We start from the raw sequence: 12,554 nt of genomic DNA on the forward strand, positions 1-12,554 counted from the left end.
GATGATTTTAGAATGTGGTTGCCCTGACCTTCATGGAAATTCACAAATATGTTTTTCATTTAATACAGACTTAATTTGCTTTATTCTTAATAAGTAAGTTAAATGTCCCACACTATAAAAATTACCCTTAGACAAAGGGTACATTGTCTTCTGAAAGTAAGAATTCTGAAGCTAAGAATTCTCAACGATTCAAAGACAAATGTTAGTCTTTATGGAGGGGCAAGGCTACAAAGAAATAATAAGATGACCAGGGTCAAATTTAGTCTGGATTTTTCCCACAGCAACCCTTAGGCATTTGTCATAGTGTTTAACAGAAGTTCCCAAAGTTAAATGAGGGAATGAAATTAGAATAGATTTTAAACAAATGTTTATTAAGATCCACAACTGTATTCACTATTGGCAACTGGAACTTCAAAGTAGAGTAATGAATTTAAATACATAGTAACAGAAAAAAACTTTTTAAAATTTATAGGAGAACAAGTTAGGTTGGAAAGAATCATTACCATCAACCAGTCTTAGAATTGAAGCCTTTATTTTATGCATGCCTGAGAGGTAAACTGGTTAATGTATCAATGGCCTGCACATTTCCACTATATCTTTTTTCTCTCTCTTTTCCAATCTACCCTTCTTTTTTCAGACCCCTTCCACCTCTCCAACACAGTCACCCCACACATTCATGCATATGCACAAGTCTGTCTTTGGTATGAAGCTAACATCTTAGGTTTACTGGTAACTCATCTTACTAATGGCCCCAGTTACAATGATCTCATTAGAAAAGTTAAAACAATAGCTGCCTATTACCACAGAAATGTGTGCAAATGATTAAAAAAGTAATTCCCTTTTCTTGTTCTAATTGTATAGACTATAATGAAAGCAATTACTTTTGCTATTTCTTGTGTTATCAGAATGTTCATATCACTGCAGAAGTAAGAAAAGTTTTTCTATTTAGTTTGGCCTCTGCAATCACAACAAAAGGTATTTATATAAAAGGCCAGAAAACCATCAAGAAATTTTACTCAATAATCCCAATGCTATCAAATCGATCTTAAGAAAATACTCTAAAATAGTGAAAATTATGAATACAAGTATTGCTGCAAGCAGCAAAATGAATTCAAGGTAAATTAAACAAGTAGGAGAATTTGTTGAAAAGATAAGTAATAAATTTAATGGTACATTTGTAAAACAGTTTCAGGAACAGATAGGAGCTAGGAAACAACCCTAGAGTGGGTCAGAGCTACAGGAATTCCTAGAATTTCTTATCATTGTGCTACCACTGGAATTAGTCAGCTCCAGCTACATTTTCTTTCTTGATTTCTACATGCTTAAGATTCAAAAAGTAAAGAAAAAAGAGGACTAACTAAAATCAGAAATGAAAGGGAGATATTACAACTGATACCACAGAAATACAAAGGATCATAAGAGACTACTATAAATAATTACATGCCAACAAACTGGACAACCTAGAAGAAATGTAAGAGTTTCTAAAAACATACAACCTATCAAGACTGAATCATGGTGGAAGAGAAACGCTAAACAAACCAATTAACCGGTAATGAAATTCAATCAGTAGTTAAAAACCTCCCAGCAAACAAAAGTTTAAAAACTTCACTGATGAATTCTACCAAACATTCAAAAGAGAATTAAACCAATCCCTCTCAAACTCTTCAAAAATAGAAGAGGAGAAAACTCTTTTAAACTTATTTAAAGAGGTCAGGATTACCTTGATACCAACATCAGACAGGATACCAAAGGAAAGAAATTATAGGCCAATATTATTGATGGATCGGAGAAGACAATGGCACCCTACTCCAGTACTCTTGCCTGGAAAATCCCATGGATGGAGGAGCCTGGTGGGCTGCAGTCCATTGGGTCGCTACAAGTTGGACACGACTGAGCGACTTCACTTTCACTTTTCACTCTCATGCATTGGAGAAGGAGATGGCAACCCACTCCAGTGTTCTCGCCTGGAGAATCCCAGGGACGGAGAAGCCTGGTGGGCTGCCGTCTATGGGGTTGCACTGAGTTGGACACGACTGAAGTGACTTAGCAGCAGCAGCATTACTGATGGATGTAGATGCAAAAATCCTCAGCAAAATATTAACAAACTGATTTCAACAATACATTTTAAGGATCATACACCATGATCAAGTAGGATTTTCTCCAGGGGTGTAAGTATCATTCAATATCTGCAATGAAGTCAATGTGATATACCACATTAACAAAATGAAGGATAAAAATTATGATTATCTCAACTGAAACAAAAAGAAAGCATTTGACAAAAGTCAACATCCATGAACAAAAAAATCTCTAAACAAAATGAGAATAGAGGGAATGTACCTTAAGATAATAAAGGCTGTACATGACAAACCCACAGCTAACATCATCAGTTCAGTTCAGTCATTCAGTCATGTCTGACTCTTTGCGATGCCATGAATTGCAGCACACCAGGCCTCCCTGTCCATCACCAACTCCCAGAGTTTACCCAAACTCATGCCCATCAAGTCGGTGATGCCATTCATCCATCTTATCCTCTGTCGCCCCCTTCTCCTGCCCCCAATCCCTCCCAGCAGCAGGGTCTTTTCCAATGAGTCGACTCTTTGCATCAGGTGGCCAAATATTGGAGTTTCAGCTTTAGCATCAGTCCTTCCAATGAATACCCAGGACTGATCTCCTTTAGGATGGACTGGTTGGATCTCCTTGCAGTCCAAGGGACTCTCAAGAGTCTTCTTCAGCACCACAGTTCAAAAGCATCAATTCTTTGGCGCTAAGCTTTCTTCACAGTTCAACTCTCACATCCATACATGACCACTGGAAAAACCATAGCCTTGACTAGATGGACCTTTAACATCATACTCAATGGTGAAAAGCTGAAAGTCTTTCCTCTAAGATGAGAAACAAGACAAAGATGTTCACAGTCACCAGTTATTTTCAACACAGTATAGGAAATCCTACACAGAGTAATTAGGTGAGAAAAATAAATAAAAGACATCCAAATTGGAAAGGAAGAAGTAAACCTGTCACTTGCAGATGACAAGATATTATATGCAAAAAATCCTAATGATGCCATCAAAAACTGTTAGAGCTAATAAACAAAATCAGTAAAGCTGCAGAATATAAAATCAATATGCAAAAATTTGGTGTTTTCCTGTACACAAATAAATTAACATAAAGAGAAATAAAGAATAAAATCTCATTTATAATTATATCAAAAAGAATAAAGTTCTCAGGAATAAACTTAACCAAGAAGGTGAAAAGCTTACATATTGAAAACTAGGGAATTCCCTGGCAGTCCAATGGTTAAGATGCAGCACTTTCAATGTGGGGGTCTTTGTTTGATTGAAACAGACGAAAACAACAGAATGGGAAAGACTAGAGATCTCTACAGGAAAATTAGAAATACCAAGGGAACTTTTCACGCAAAGATGGGCAAAATAAAGGATAGAAATGGTATGGACCTAACAGAAGCAGAAGATATTAAGAAGAGGTGGCAAGAATACACAGAAGAACAATACAAAAAAGATCTCATGACCCAGATAACCACAATGGTGTGATCACTCACCTAGAGCCAGATATCCTGGAATGCAAAGTCAGGTGGGCCTTGGGAAGCATCACTATGAACAAAGCTAGTGGAGGTGATGGAATTCCAGTTGAACTATTTCAAATCCTAAAAGATGATGCTGTGAAAGTGCTACACTCAATATGCCAGCAAATTTGGAAAACTCAGCAGTGGCCACAGGACTGGAAAAGGTCAGTTTTCATTCCAATCCCAAAGAAAGGTAATGTCAAAGAATGCTCAAACTACAGCACAATTACACTCATCTCACACACTAATAAAGTAATGCTCAAAATTCTCCAAGCTAGGCTTCAACAGTATGTGAACTGTGAACTTCCAGATGTTCAAACTGGATTTAGAAAAGGCAGAGGAATCAGAGATCAAGTTGCCAACATCTGTTGTAGTTGTCAATTTTATTGGTGCTATGAAATCTAATTAAGCTTTTGAGATTTTTCTTTTTTTCTTCCAATCACATTTTTTATTACTGTTATAAACTTCTGCCTCTATGTTGGGCTTTTGCAGTTCTGTGGAGTTTTCCTTTATTTTTTTCCTTTCCTCTTCTTTTTTTTTTATTTTTTAATTTTTAAAATCTATTATTGTTTTTTCTGCATTTATTATTTGCTTGCTTTTCCTACTGTTTTTTCCCCTTGCAGATATCTTTAATGTATATAAATCTTCTTTATCTATCTCTATTTAGCTTTCCATATCTATTCTTTCTTTCTTTTCTTTCTTACCTTTCCTCTCAACATATATTAGTTTTGTTTTCATTGCTTTATTCCAAACTTGGCACCTACTTTATTTTTGTTGGACTGTTTTGATTTTGCTTATGGATGTATCTGTTTATGTGTATAGTCCATGATTTTAATTATTATTTGCTGATTATGTAACTTGCATTAGTCTGGGATTCATCTTTGGTTTCTCATTTTTGGGAAATGACATAACAAACTTAATGACATAATGACATAACTCACTTAATGACATGACAAACCACTTGTGGAATTTCGTTCCTGACCAGAGATCAAGCCCAGAACCTTTGGATTGGGAGCACTGATTCAAATACTTTGGCCACCCCATGCGACGAGTTGACTCACTGGAAAAGACTCTGATGCTGGGAAAGGTTGGGGGCGGGAGAAGAAGGGGACGACCGAGAATGAGATGGCTGGATGGCATCACCGATTCTGTGGACATGAGTTTGAGTGAACTCCGGGAGTTGGTGATGGACATGGAGGCCTGGCGTGCTGTGATTCATGGGGTCGCGGAGAGTCGGACACGACTGAGCGACTGAACTGAACTGAACTGAACTGAGACTACCAGAGAACTAACCCTAGGGAGTATCAAATAGTGAGAAGTCACACAAAGGAAATCACTGAATACAAGACCCAGAATCACCCAACCACCAGCAGCACCCTGTGCAGGTTGCCTCATCCAAAGAACAAACAAAACAAAAATACAAACAGAATTATCAGCAGACAGGATTACTACCTCACTCAGCCTTATCCATCAGAAGAAAAAAAAAAAACCTTAGCATAAATCTCACCCTATACAAAGCTTACACAAACCACTGCACCAACATTAGGGGGGCAGAAACCAAAAGCAAGAAAGAATTCAACCTTGAAGCCTGGGAAAAGGAGACCTCAAACACAATATGTTTAAAAAAAAAATAATGAAAAGGCAGAGAAATACTGTACAAATGAAGAAACGAACTAGAAACACAGAAGTCCAAATAAATGAAGAGGAAACAGGCAAACTACCTGAAAAAGAATTTGGAATAATGATGGTAAAGATGATCAAAACTATTGAAAACAGAATGGAGAACGTGCAAGAATCAATCAACAAAGACCTAGAAGAATTAAAGAATAGACATACAGATTCAAACAACACAATTACTGAAATTAAAAATACTCTGCTGCTGCTGCTAAGTCACTTCAGTCGTGTCCAACTCTGTGCAACCCCATAGATGGCAGCCCACGAGGCTCCCCTGCCCCTGGGATTTTCCAGGCAAGAACACTGGAGTGGGTTGCTATTTTCTTCTCCAATGCGTGAAAGGGAAAAGTGAAAGGAAAGTCGCTCAGTCATTTCCGACTCTTAGCGACCCCATGGACTGCAGCCTACCAGGCTCCTCTGTCCATGGGATTTTCCAGGCAAGAGTACTGGAGTGGGGTGCGATTGCCTTCTCCCAAAAATACTCTACAAGGAATCAATAGCAGAATATCTGAAGCAGAAGAATGAATCAGTGAGCCAGAAGACAAAATGTTGGAAATAGCTTCTGAAGAGCAGAATAAAATAAAATGAAGAAAAAGAACTGAGGATAGTCTCAGAGACCTCTGGGGCAAATATCAAATGCACTAACATTTGAATCATAGGGGTCCCAGAAGAAGAGAAAAATAAAGGGGATGAGCAAATTTTTGAAAAGACTATAGTTGAAAATTTCCCCAACATGAAAAAGGAAATAGTTAATCAAGCCCAAGAGGTGTAAAGAGTCCCATACAAGATAAACCCAAGGAGAAATATGACACAGGGCACATACTAATCAAACTAACAAAGATTAAACACAAATAAAGAATATTAAAAGCAGCAAGAGAAAAGCACAAGTAACATACAAGAGATGTTTAACAGCTGATCTCTCAGGAGAAACTCTGCAGGCCAGAAGGGAAAGGCAGGATATATATAAAGTACTGAAAGGGAAAAATCTACGACCAAGATTACTCTATCTGGAAAGGATCTCATTCAGAATTGATGGAGAAATCAAAAGCTTTTCAGACAAGCAAAGTTAAGATAATTCAGTACCACCAAACCAGCTTTATAATAAATGTTAAAGGGACTTATATAGTCAAGAAATACAAGAGAAGAAAAAAGATCTACAAAATCAAACCCCAAACAATTAAGAAAATGGCAATATGAACATATATATAAATAATTACTTTAAATGTAAATGGATTAAATGCTCCAAGGAAAAGACACAGACTGGCTGAACGGATAAAAAAAAAAACAAGACCCATATAAATGCTGTCTACAAGAAACACACTTCAGACCTAAAGACACGTATAGACTGCAAGTGAGTGGATGGAAAAATATATTCCATGAAAATGGAAGCAAAAGAAAGCTAGACTAGCAATCTTCATATCAGACAAAATAGAGCTTAAAATAAAGAATATTATAAGAGATAAGGAAGGATACTGCATAATGATCAAGGTATCAATCCAAGAGGAAAATATAACAATTGTAAATATCTATGCACTTAACATAGGGGCACCTCAATACATAAGACAAACACTAACAGATATAAAAGGAGAAGTTGACAGTCACACAATAGCAGTAGGAGACTGTAACACCCCACTCACACCAATGGACAGACCATCAAACCAGAAAATTAATAAGGAAACACAAATCTTAAATGATACATTAGATGAGATGATCTTACTGATATCTTCAGGACATTCCATCCAAATGCAGGAGAGTACATCTTCTTTTCAAATGCACATGGAACATTCTCCAGGATAGACCACATCTTGGGTCACAAATCAAACCTCAGTAAACTTAAGAAAATTGAAATCATATCAAGCATCTTCTCTGACCACATTGGTATGACACTAGATATCAATTACAAGAAAAAAACCTAAAAAACACAAACACATGGAGATTAAACAATACATTTCTAAATAACCAACAGGTTACTGAAGAAATCACAAGGGAAATAAAAAAATTTATAGAAACAAATGACCATGAAAACATAACAACTCAAAACCTATGGGATGCAGCATACAATCCTACTTCAAGAAACAGCAAAACATCGAGTAGACAACCTCACTTTACACCTAAAACAAATGGAAAAAGAAGAATAAAAAAAAGAAACAACCCAAAGTTAGCAGGAGGAAAGAAATCATAAAGATCTGAGCAGAAATAAACGAAAAAGGAAACAAACAACAGCAAAGAGTAACAAAACTGAAAGCTGTTCTTTGAGAAGATACACAAAACTGACAAGCCTCTGGCCAGACTCATCAAGGAAAAAAGAGAGAAGAACCAAATAACAAAATTAGGAATGAAAAAGGAGAGGTTACAGCAGACAATGCAGAAATACAAAGGACTGTGAGACTATTGTGAACAACTATATGGCAATAAAATGGATAACCTGGAAGAAATGGACGGATTCTTCAGTTCAGTTCAGTTCAGTTCAGTCGCTCAGTCGTGTCCGACTCTCCGCGACCCCATGAATCACAGCACGCCAGGCCTCCCTGTCCATCACCAACTCCCGGAGTACACTCAAACTCATGTCCACAGAGTCGGTGATGCCATCCAGCCATCTCATTCTCCGTCGTCCCCTTCTCCTCCCGCCCCCAACCTTTCCCAGCATCAGAGTCTTTTCCAGTGAGTCAACTCGTCGCATGAGGTGGCCAAAGTATTGGAGTTTCAGCTTTAGCATCAGTCCCTCCAATGAACATCCAGGATTGATCTCCTTTAGAATGGACTGGTTGGATCTCCTTGCAGTATAAGGGACTCTCAAGAGTCTTCTCCAACACCACAGTTCAAAAGCATCGATTCTTCGGCGATCAGCTTTCTTCACAGTCCAACTCTCACATCCATACATGACCACGGGAAAAACCATTGCCTTGACTAGACGGACCTTGGTCGGCAAAGTAATGTCTCTGCTTTTTAATATACTATCAAGGTTGGTCATAACTTTCCTGCCAAGGAGCAAGCGTCTTTTAATTTCATGGCTGCAATCAGCATCTGCAGTGATTTTGGAGCCCAAAAAAACAAAGTCTGACACTGTTTCCATTGTTTTTCCATCTATTTCCCATGAAGTGATGGGACCAGATGCCATGATCTTTGTTTTCTGAATGTTGAGCTTCAAGCCAACCTTTTCACTCTCCTCTTTCACTTTCATCAAGAGGCTTTTGAGTTCCTCTTCACTTTCAGCCATAAGGGTGGTGTCATCTGCATATCTGAGGTTATTGATATTTCTCCCAGCAATCTTGATTCCAGCTTGTGCTTCTTCCAGCCCAGCGTTCCTCATGATGTACTCTGCATATAAGTTAAATAAGCAAGGTGACAATATACAACCTTGACGTACACCTTTTCCTATCTGGAACCAGTCTGTTGTTCCATGACCGGTTCTAACTGTTGCTTCCTGACCTGCATACAGGTTTCTCAAGAGGCAGGTCAGGTGGTCTGGGATTCCCATCTCTTTCAGAATGTTCCACAGTTTATTGTGATCCACACAGTCAAAGGCTTTGGCATAGTCAATGAAGCAGAAATAGATGTTTTTCTGGAACTCTCTTGCTTTCTCCATGATCCAGCGGATGTTGGCAATTTGATCTCTGGTGCCTCTGCCTTTTCTAAAACCTGCTTGAACATCTGGGAGTTCACGGTTTACATACTGCTGAAGCCTGGCTTGGAGAATTTTGAGCATGACTTTACTAGCGTGTGAGATGAGTGCAATTGTGCGGTAGTTTGAGCATTCTTTGGCATTGACGGATTCTTAGAAGAGCTCAATCTTTCAAGACTGAACAGGAAGAAATAGAAATGATGAACAACCCAGTGACAAGCACTGACATTGAAGCTGTGATCAAAAATCTCCCAAAAAACAAAAGCCCAGGACAGGACGGCTTCACAGGATAATTCTATCAAACATTTAGAGAAGAGCTAATGCCTATCCTTGTAAAACTCCTTCAAAAAATTGCAGAGGAAGGAACACTTGCAAACTCATCCTACGAGGCCACCATCACCCTGATACCAAACCAGACAAAGAAACACACAGAAAAGAAAACTACAGGCCAATTCACTGATGAACATAGATGCAAAAAACCTCAACAAAACTTTAGCAAACAGAATTCAGCAACACATCCAAAAGCTCACACACCATGATCAAGTTGGGTTTATTCCAGGAATGCAAGGATTTTTCAATATATGCAAATCAATCAATGTGATACACCATATTAACAAAGTGAAAGATAAAAACCACATGATAATCTCAATAGATGCAGAAAAAGCCTTTGACAAAATTCAGCACCCATTTAGGATAAAATTCTTAAAAAAAATGGTCATAGAAGGAACCTACCTCAATATAGTAAAGCCCATATATGATAAGCCTACAGCAAACTTTATTCTCAATGATGAAAAACTGAAAACATTCCCCCTAAGATCAGGAGCAAGACAAGGGTGTCCACTTTCACCACTATTATTCAACATAGTGGTGGAAGTCCTAGCTACAGCAATCAGAGAAGAAAAAAAAAAATAAAAGGAATCCAGATCAGAAAAGAAGTAAAGCTCTCACTGTTTGTAGATGACATGACACTGTAAATAGAAAACCCTAAAGAGAGTATCAAAAAATTACTAGAGCTAATCAGTGAATTTAGCAAAGTTGCAGGATACAAAATCAATACACAGACAGTGTATTTCTATATACTAACAATGAAAAATCTGAAAATCAATTAAGGAATCAATCCCATTCACCATTGCAACAAAAAGAATTAACTATCTAGGAATAAACTTACCGAAGGAGACAAAAGAACTGTACACAGAAAATTATAAGACAAGGAGATCCAACCAGTCCATTCTAAAGGAGATCAGTCCTGGGTGTTCATTGGAAGGATTGATGCTGAAGCTGAAACTCCAATACTTTGGCCACCTCATGCGACGAGTTGACTCACTGGAAAAGAGTCTGATGCTAGGAGGGATTGGGGGTGGGAGGAGACGGACATGACAGAGAATGAGATGGCTGGATGGCATCACCGACTCTGTGGACATGAGTTTGAGTGAACTCCGGGAGTTGGTGATGGACAGGGAGGCGTGGCGTGCTGTGATTCATGGGGTCGCGGAGAGTTGGACACGAGTGAGCGACTGAACTGAACTGAACTGAATGAAGGAAATCAAAGATGACATAAACAGATGGAGAGATATTCCATGTTCCTGGGTAGGAAAAACCAATATTGTGAAAATGACCATACTACCAAATGCAATCAACAGATTCAATGTGATCCCTATCAAATTACCAATGACTTTTTCACAGAACTAGAACAAAAAACTTCACAATTCATATGGAAACACAAAAGACCGCGAATAACCAAAGCAGTCTTCAGAAAGAAGAATGGAGCTGGAGGAATCAACCTTCCTGGCTTCAGATGATACTACAAAGCTACATCCATCAAGACAGTATGATACTGGCACAAAAATAGAAATATAGACCAATGAAACAAGATAGAAAGCCCAGAAATAAACCCTTGCGCCTATGGGTACCTTATTTTTGACAAAGGAGGCAAGAATATGCAATGGGGCAAAGACAACCTCTTCAACAAATGGTGTTGGGAAAACTGGACAGTTACATGTAAAAGAATGAAATTAGAACTCTTCCTAAAACCATACACAAAGCTAAACTCAAAATGGATTAAAGACCTAAATGTAAGACCAGAAACTAGAAAACTCTTAGAGGAAAACAGGCAGAACACTCTATGACATAAATCAAAGAAAGATCCTCTATGACTCACCTCCTCAGTTCGGTTCAGTCACTCAGTTGTGTCCGACTCTTTGTGACCCCGTGAATCACAGCACGCCAGGCCTCCCTGTCCATCACCAACTCCCGGAGTTCACCCAAACCCATGTCCATAGAGTCGGTGATGCCATCCAGCCATCTCAGCCTCTGTCCTCCCCTTCTCCTCCCGCCCCCAATCCCTCCCAGCTTCAGAGTCTTTTCCAGTGAGTCAACTTGTCACATGAAGTGGCCAAAGTACTGGAGTTTCAGCTTTAGCATCAGTCCTTCCAATGAACACACAGGATTGACTCCTTTAGAATGGACTGGTTGGATCTCCTTGCAGTCCAAGGGACTCTCAAGAGTCTTCTCCAACACCACAGTTCAAAAGCATCAATTCTTCGGCGATCAGCTTTCTTCACAGTCCAACTCTCACATCTGTACATGACCACTGGAAAAACCATAGCCTTGACTAGATGGACCTTTGTTGGCAAAGTAATATCTCTGCTTTTTAATATACTATCTAGGTTGGTCATAGCTTTCCTTCAAAGGAGTAAGCGTCTTTTAATTTCATGGCTGCAATCAGCATCCGCAGTGATTTTGGAGCCCCCAAAAATAAAGTCTGACACTGTTTTCACTGTTTCCCCATCTATTTCCTATGAAGTGATGGGATGTGTTTTCTGAATGTTGAGCTTCAAGCCAACCTTTTCACTCTCCTCTTTCACTTTCATCAAGAGGCTTTTGAGTTCCTCTTCACTTTCTGCCATAAGGGTAGTGTCATCTGCATATCTGAGGTTATTGATATTTCTCCCGGCAATCTTGATTCCAGCTTGTGCTTCTTCCCGCCCAGCGTCCCTCAAGATGTACTCTGCATATAAGTTAAATAAGCAGGGTGACAATATACAAACTTGACGTACTCCTTTTCCTATTTGGAACCAGTCTGTTGTTCCATGTCCAGTTCTAACTGTTGCTTCCTGACCTGCATACAGGTTTCTCAAGAGGCAGGTCAGGTGGTCTGGTATGCCCATCTCTTTCAGAATTTTCCACATCTCCTAGAGTAATGGAAATAAAAACAAAAGTAAACAAGTGGAACCTGATTAAACTTAAAAGCTTTTGCACAGCAAAGGAAACTATAAGCAAGGTGAAAAGACAACCCTCAGAATGGGAGAAAATAATAGCAAATGAAACAACTGATAAAGGATTAATTTCCAAAATATATAAGCAGCTCATACAACTCAATACCAGAAAAATAGCCAACCCAATCAAAAAGTGGGAAAAAGACCTTAACAGACATTTCTTCAAAGAAGACAGATGGCTAACAAAGACATGAAAAGATGCTCAACATTGCTCATTATTAGAAAAATGCAAATCAAAACTACAATGAGATATCACCTCACACTGGTCAGAATGACCATCATCAAAAAGTCTACAAACAATAAATGCTGGAGAAGGTGTGGATAAAAGGGAATGCTCTTAGACTGTTGGTGGGAATGTAAATTGATATAGCCAATATGGAAGACAGTATGTAGATTCCCA

The sequence above is a fragment of the Moschus berezovskii genome, chromosome 5, assembly GCF_049115385.1.
Source record: "Moschus berezovskii isolate FMDL1 chromosome 5, NW_MosBer_1.0, whole genome shotgun sequence".
Classification (NCBI taxonomy): domain Eukaryota; kingdom Metazoa; phylum Chordata; class Mammalia; order Artiodactyla; family Moschidae; genus Moschus; species Moschus berezovskii.